Source organism: Arachis ipaensis, chromosome B07, assembly GCF_000816755.2.
Source record: "Arachis ipaensis cultivar K30076 chromosome B07, Araip1.1, whole genome shotgun sequence".
Lineage (NCBI taxonomy): Eukaryota > Viridiplantae > Streptophyta > Magnoliopsida > Fabales > Fabaceae > Arachis > Arachis ipaensis.
In genome coordinates this window covers 24,865,408-24,872,979 of record NC_029791.2, presented here as the reverse complement: position 1 = coordinate 24,872,979, position 7,572 = coordinate 24,865,408, and the positions used below count along the sequence as shown (strand labels likewise).

Below are 7,572 nucleotides of genomic sequence, written 5' to 3'. Positions count from 1 at the left end.
CTATGCGTAGAGATCATAAAGAGCATACTGCGAGTAGGAAGTGGAATTAATACAATGAATTCAGAAGCATCAAACCTCTCTTGTTCGGAAGAATCGAAATGAAGAACATAACCAATACAGGGAACAAGGGAATACTGGACCATATCTGCTTTTGCGCCATGACAATCTCACTCGGATTTCCAAAATAGTGTAAAGTGCTTCGAATCATTGCTATTTGACTCGGACCTATTCTAAAAAAGTCGAGGCATTTCGAATTTTTTATAAAAATATGGATATTATAGTAATTAGAAATAAATTCTAGTCCATTAATAATAATGTATAAAAATACTATTTTCTCATCAATTTCATAAATTATTTTCAATAAAATGTCCCCACCAAATAATTAGAAATAATATACTTATTTTCTTCATTTTCAAAAATAGTAATATCAATATTCTAAAATATTAATTATTTAGTCCAAAATCATATAGAAACCCTTATTATTTTACAACTACCAACTTTATAATTTGAATATAGAAAATAATCCAATAATTGTGAAATTGGATAATAATCTCAATTTATTTCAAATTCAATAAATCACAATCTGCCTTAATTATCTTTAATAAAATAATTTCTGAAATTAAGGCTATAAATAACTATATGATTTTGAGACTTGATCATAATAAGACTTTTCAAAAGTTCTGGGTCTTACAGGGCGAACTTATTCCAATTAAAAAAATGGATTTCGAAAAATAAAAATAAAAAAATTGTTTTGAAAAATCAACTATTTTTTTAATTTATTTTAAAAAAATTTCTTAAGTATAAATTTCTGATTTCTAATATCGTTTTATGAGTTCTTTCTAATTATAACTTAAATATTATGGCAGAGAAATTGCTACCTATGATAATCCAACCATATATATTGTATGTATTTTTCTCATCTTAAGGGCATAAGCAGACCCAAAAAAGTTTGGAATTCAAGATTTGGTGGCGTATACTACTATGTGAGATTCTAGTCACACTATTTAAATATTATATTAATTACTAATATACATCGTTATTAGTATATTAGTATACTGACAAATTTTAAAATTAATTTTACGAGTGAAGTTGAAATAATTTTTTCAAGAAATTAACATGTGTGAATCAAATTGAGAATTTGAGATTAACAATTGCGTTGTGTATACTCTAGGCATCTGAATTTGTAGACTAAACACGAGGAAATATAAAACTTGATGTATGTTTTACAAAATGGATTAATATTATTATGATTGACGAGTGATTGAACAGTGAAAGCTAAAAATTCTTTTGAGCAGAAACAAGAAACATGCGTAATGATTTACATAAAAAAATCGAATTATGCGCCGTGTACTGGAACAGTCCCAATTGCCTTTAGGACCCCTTTCTCCATCATAAAAACGTGGTCACCAGTACTCTTGGACAAGGCTGCATCATAGTTCACGAGCCTACACTATATTACTAGACCTCTCTTTTTTATTTTTATTTTTTTCATCAATAATGTAGTTTTTAATTAAATTTGATACAAATATTTTACTATGTACCAAAGTTTAACCTTCATTTCTTATTTTTATTGCACAATAGTTTTTAGTTTTAAACATTCAAAATATGTTGGATTTAGACTGAACTGAGTGTATTCACATTTCGCAACTCTCTATTCAATAAGCAACACTCATTTTACCTTTGAGTTCAAATATAAAAAATTAGGTATTTTTATTTATGTAATTTAATATTATTTTATATTTTACTGTTTATTTAATTTANTATTTTACAGGATATATATTCAAATTTTTATATAAAAGAAATCATAAAAAATTAAAGAATTGATACATTTTTTAAGAGGAAGGCTAATATTCAAGAAGGAGAACATACAACTTTTACAATATTAACACCTGTAGATAGTTCTTCTACTTTAATGAATCACGAAGAAAGTGAGATACAACCTTCAAAAGTTTAAAGAGTTGCATCTGATGAGTTTGACCTTAATTCTTTAGAACGAGACCCTGAAAAACGGCTTTAAATTTGACAATATCACCCAAATTAGAGAGATGAGGTTAGACGAACTTATTTTAAATGAGTCCATATCAAAAGTATATTGACAATTATCTTCTATCTGTCCCCAAAATTTTCTTTCAAGTTCCACCACTATTTTTAGATATAGATATTCTAATATCATATTATAATACCACTTCTCTTAAAAATTTAATCTAACAAATGATACATAAATGTTTATATTTTTAGCAAAAATAAAAATAACAAATTATTCAATCCTCAATACTTGATAGTTAAAGATGAGTTATAATTTATTTTGTTTAAAAAATCACATTATTTATTGAAAAAATAATTTGTATTGAGAAATACTTCTATAATTTTTGGTATTAGGAGCAGTTAAAGAATAGGGACAAAAAAAATTATGAATTATATTATATGAGATCAATAGTTTTGCAAATCAACGCAGAAAAATAGAAAAACCAATTAATCAAATGTAGGCTATTTTTTTTATATGAAAACTCTCTGCACGTTGTGTCTCGTTATAGATATTGGAGATACTAGACATGAATGTGGGGTCATTTTTTTTTTAATTATGTGATGAAGAAATTGAACCGTCTAATTTTTTTGTTAAAAAAATTAGGTTAACTAATCGGACGGTCCGATTTGTGTGGGAGAAAAAATTTGAATTTTGGTGAATCTAATCGGACCGTCCGATTTCAATATAATTTTAAATTTTTTATTTCGGAAAGATCAAATCGGACCGTCCGATTTGATTATTATTTATGTTATTTTAATGCGTCAATACAAATTGGTTGGTCCGATTTGTTATATATATATATATAAGTGTATGTAAGTCGTATACGAGTTTGCAGATCTTCTCTCCTTCTCCTTCTTCTTCTTCTCTCAGTTTCTGCACCCAGATCTATCTCTATTATTTCATATGAGTTTGAAAAAATCGAGTGAAATTCATATTCATGTGAGTGAGAAAAATAGATGATAGAGTCATATTAAAAGTATATTATTTTGGTCAGATTTTGTTACAAACATCTGAATGAGTGGAATTTATTTGTGAAAATTCGTTAGATATTGTTATTCCATTCACAATCTCATTCGAAGAACTAAAATGTGTGATTTGTGAGAAGATAGATTCTAAAATGTCAAGAAAAATATCATATATTTTATACAGGTATCCTATATCGGTATTTGGTGGATTCGTTCAATTTCAAACCAAATATATAACCGATGAAGCAAGCATGCAAGAGATGTTTTCAATGTACATTGAAAGTTGCGCTCAGATGTCGTTCATTGAGTTATATATTGAGTTCGAATAATCTGAAGCCGACCGAAATATTGAACAGGAAGATTACAATAGTGACAGTGAGGAAGAGTTTGAAAGCTATTACAAAGTTGTTGGTCCAGACGGAGACGAAGATCAAAGTGACGACACTATGGAGGCAAATGTGATTGACGTGGAAAATGCACTGGCAAACGAACATCCGTTTGAGGAGCCATCTTTCATGCGAGTTTTAGATTTGGAAGCCATGCATGCATGCTCCAGAGTTTCCGGAATATATGAATGAGGTACGTGATTGCCTATATTTATATGAAGGATTAGAATTTTGTAATAATTTATATTGATCGATGGACCAAATAGTTATGTGACATGTGAAAATATACTTAATTAGCATTTGTTTATGTGTTTATTTAATTAAATTTAAGATAATAATCTTTTTGTTAGTTATTGATTTAGTTGAATATTAATTCGTATTTATTAATTAGTATTTATTTATGTGTTTATGTTTTTATTTAGTTATTAATTAGTATTAATTTCTTGATATTATTCATTTATAAGTTATAGATAGGTTTTACTTTTAATTTCACATATTAAATATTTGTTTACTAAATATTTATGGTATGACTGTCATCGTGGTAGAAATTGCTATGGTGGCAGATGGTGAATTTGCCGTGGGAATGGAATTCAATTTCAGGAAAGCTGTTATTATGGTGATGAACGATTATACCATCCGAAGAGGTGTAGATTATCAGGTGTATGAGTCGGAGCTGTTGACATTTTATGCCAAGTGTACACAGTATAGGTCAAGTTGTGATTGATTGATTAGGATTAGCATGATCAGTAGAAAATACTGTTGGGTTATAAAGAGGTATAATGGTAGTCACACTAGTACCAAAGCCACCATTTCTCAGGATCATTCGAAGCTGGATTCGAACACAATTGCAGAAGCAATAAAGCCGTTAGTTGAGGCTGACCCCTCAATAAAGGTGAAATCAATTATTGCGAAAGTACAGTCGAAATTCAATTACACCATCAGCTATCGGAAAGCATGGTTGGCTAAGAAAAAGTTAGTAGAAAAAATATTTGAAAGTTGGAAAGCATCGTACGAAACTTTGCCCATATGGTTTGAGGCCATGTGTCATAAGGAGCCATCAGTAGTCGTCCATTTTGAAACTATGCTTGCATATCAAGGCGATGACTTGGTAACTGATATCTGGGTATTACATTGAGTCTTCTGGAGTTATTACCTCTACATTAGAGCATTCAGACATTGAAAATTGGTTGTCAAGGAGGATGGAACTCACTTGTAGAGAAAGTATAAGGGTTGTTTGTTGGTTGCAGTTTCACAGGATGGTAACAACAATATTGTCCCAATTGCATTTGCTATTGTAGAGGGAGAGACTTCTGATGCGTGGCACTTTTTTCTTAGTAACCTGCGACAACATGTGGTATCTCGGGATGGTGTGGGACTGATCTCTGACCGACATGGTGGTGATGAATTCGTTCATCCTGACAATGTGGTACTAGTTTCTCTCACTCGGTCCGGTTACCCTCGGATCATTCCGTCTCATCATAGGCGTATGATTCTGAAGAAGGATGAGAAAGCGGACATGCTGGTGAAGTTTTATTAAAAAAGATTCCCTTATTAAGGCCTAAGTCAGAGGAAAACATGATCTCTTATTATATTAGGCTTTGATGAGCTCTACTTAATTAAACTAAAGTAGCTTTGGTTGCACCCCTCAAAGGAAGGATCCCGACCCTAAACACTTGGGTATGAGATTTCTTATTCCGCCTCCTCACTTCCTAAATTAAGGTAGTAAATGTAACACCCAGGCTTATGAGCAAGGTCTTTAAAGAATTGGTGGGCTCTTATCACGAATCCATCAATGCAGCTGTTGCTCGTAGTAACGGAGCTTGGTCGCCTCCTAGAACTTTCTACATGTTTTGCATCAGGTATATAGAGTCGAATTTTTTGAGAAAGTTCAAGGTACCGTACCTGCAAAAACTTGTCGTCAATATAGATAACGTTGAGTATGTCGAAGTTCATTATTAACAGGGTTTCCTTTAAATAGTGTTTCTCATTTACTTTTTTTTTCTCTTTGTTCTTTGTAAGACCCAGAATCTTTGAAAAGTCTTATTATGATCAAGTCTCAAATCCTACAGTTATTTATAGCCTTAATTTCAGAGATTATTTTATTAAAGATAATTATGGCAAGTTTTGATTTATTGGATTTGAGATAAGTTATGATTATTATCCAATTTTATAATTATTGGATTATTTTCTATATTCAAAGTATAAAGTTGATAGTTATGAAATAATAAGGATTTTTATATGACTCGGATTAAATAAAATATTAATACTGTTACTTTGGAAAATAAATGGTTTAATTATATTATTTCTAATTATTGGATTTGGACATTTTATTGGGAATAAAATGTGAAATATGAGCAAGTAGTATTTTTATACATTATTATTGTTGGATTAAAAATTATTCCCAATTATTATATTATTTCCAATTTTATTTAAAATTACCATAATGTCCCTAAACCTAATTTTCAAAAATGAAACCCTAACACTGAAAACCCTAATCCGACCCGTTTCCCCCACAACCCAGCATCTGCAGCCTCTCCTTCCCAAATCAACGCGCACAGCTTCCCTCACCCAGCAGCAAGCAATGCACTTTTCCCCCTTTTTTCCAACAGAACGCAACACACACACAAGACTGTGAAAGAAAGATGAAACCTAAGGGGGAGTGGGGTGAGGAATCCACGAAGAAGAAAGAAGAGCCCCTGATCTCAGAGTGTTGAACAGAAGGGAGCGAAGGGAACCTCACCGCCGTGCTCAACCCGCTGCGTGCCCTGCCGCGCATCGTCGCCGTTCCGTGTAGTCCGCCTTGGTGCCGATCAAACAGGGGTGAGGGAGAGGTGTCGAGAGTGAGACGTGATGGAGGTGAGAGGGTAGAGCTGCCATCACCACCGTCCTGTCTGTGGGGCTTGAGCTCGCGTCGCCGCATTGATCTTCGGCGCCGCCGCAGAGGAGACTGGAGCAGTCACCACCACAGGAGAAGTGTCGCGCGTCACCGTGAGCTGCGAGCCACTGACCAAGAAGAAGCTCCATCCTCGTTATCGCGCTGGAGTCGTCGCCGCCAGTGCCGTGCACTGCCGTCACCGCTGTCGTCGACGGGAGCTTGTTGTCACAGTTCGATCACCACCGAGCCTGAAGGGGAGCACCATTGATATCACTCGACAGCAGCTCTCCTGCGTTCCCAAACTCCATTCTTGGAATAGTAACACTTTAAACCCTGGTCTAGTTTCAGTTTTGTTCCTCTGTTTTCTTCCTGGCCTAATTATAGGACTGTGGATTACTGTTTTAGTCGTTGCTGGTTTATCATTCGAAAAAGGCATAATTGAGGCTGAGGTCGTTGTTATTCTTGCTCCGAGAGAACTGATGCCATAATTGCTGCCGGGTCAATCTGGAGTTTCGGTTGTTTCATTTTGTCGTTACAGTAAGTACCTCCGTCTCAGGACCTTCGCGGTGGTTTTCAGTTATGTATTATTAAGGTTTTCGCATTGTTAATGTTTAGGATTTAGTTATCGGGGCCACATGTTGCGGGTAGAGTCGTTGTGGTTGCTGAGAAAGCGGTTTGGAGCTGAGCTTGCGGCTGCCGCAGTTGCGGGCCGAGCGAAAGTGAGTTGTGATGCGTTTTAGAGCTTTCGAGTTTCGACGTGTTGAGGTAGGGGCGCTTTCCAAAACTATACTTTATATATTGGAATTATTACATATGGATACTGATGTGAGAAAATGTGTATTTGGTGATTGTATCGGCCTTATGTATTATTTGATTGTCTCAAAAGCTTATGAATGTTTGTTTGGCTTAATTGCCGTGCGGTTTTGTGAAATGTAATATTTGGAAGTTGATTCTTTAAAGATTTGAAATGAGTTTAATCCGTTGAGGATTGGTTTGAAGTGAGTCAATTATCTTGATGATGTGAAAGATAGAATACTCTTGAAATTCAGCCTGGGTTGCTTTAATTGATTTGGTTTTGATAAATGATTTATTGCTGAACTGATTCTTTAAAGCTTTAGAAATGAGTTAAATCGGTTGATATTGAGTTGATTTTTGAAATGGTTTCCTTGAGATATGCCACTGAGGTGACTGTTGGATTTAGCTGGTTTTTGAATTGATTTTTGGTTTTGAGCTGTTAAAAAGGAATGAGAAACGGTTTAGTTGGGACCCGAACCGGGTGGCAAAAGTCCAAGTTTTAGGGGAGGTGCTGCCGAAATTTCT

At 33.8% G+C, this 7,572-nt stretch overlaps 1 long non-coding RNA gene across 1 annotated transcript in view; it reads left to right on the top strand.

Moving 5' to 3' along the window:
* LOC110264526 overlaps positions 6,774-7,572 on the top strand; it is a 19,631-nt gene continuing 18,832 nt past the window's right edge. Inside the window, exons 1-2 of the long non-coding RNA XR_002350706.1 lie at positions 6,774-6,789; positions 6,868-7,009. This is a non-coding gene — a long non-coding RNA (uncharacterized LOC110264526). The remainder of the gene's footprint in view (positions 6,790-6,867; positions 7,010-7,572) is intronic.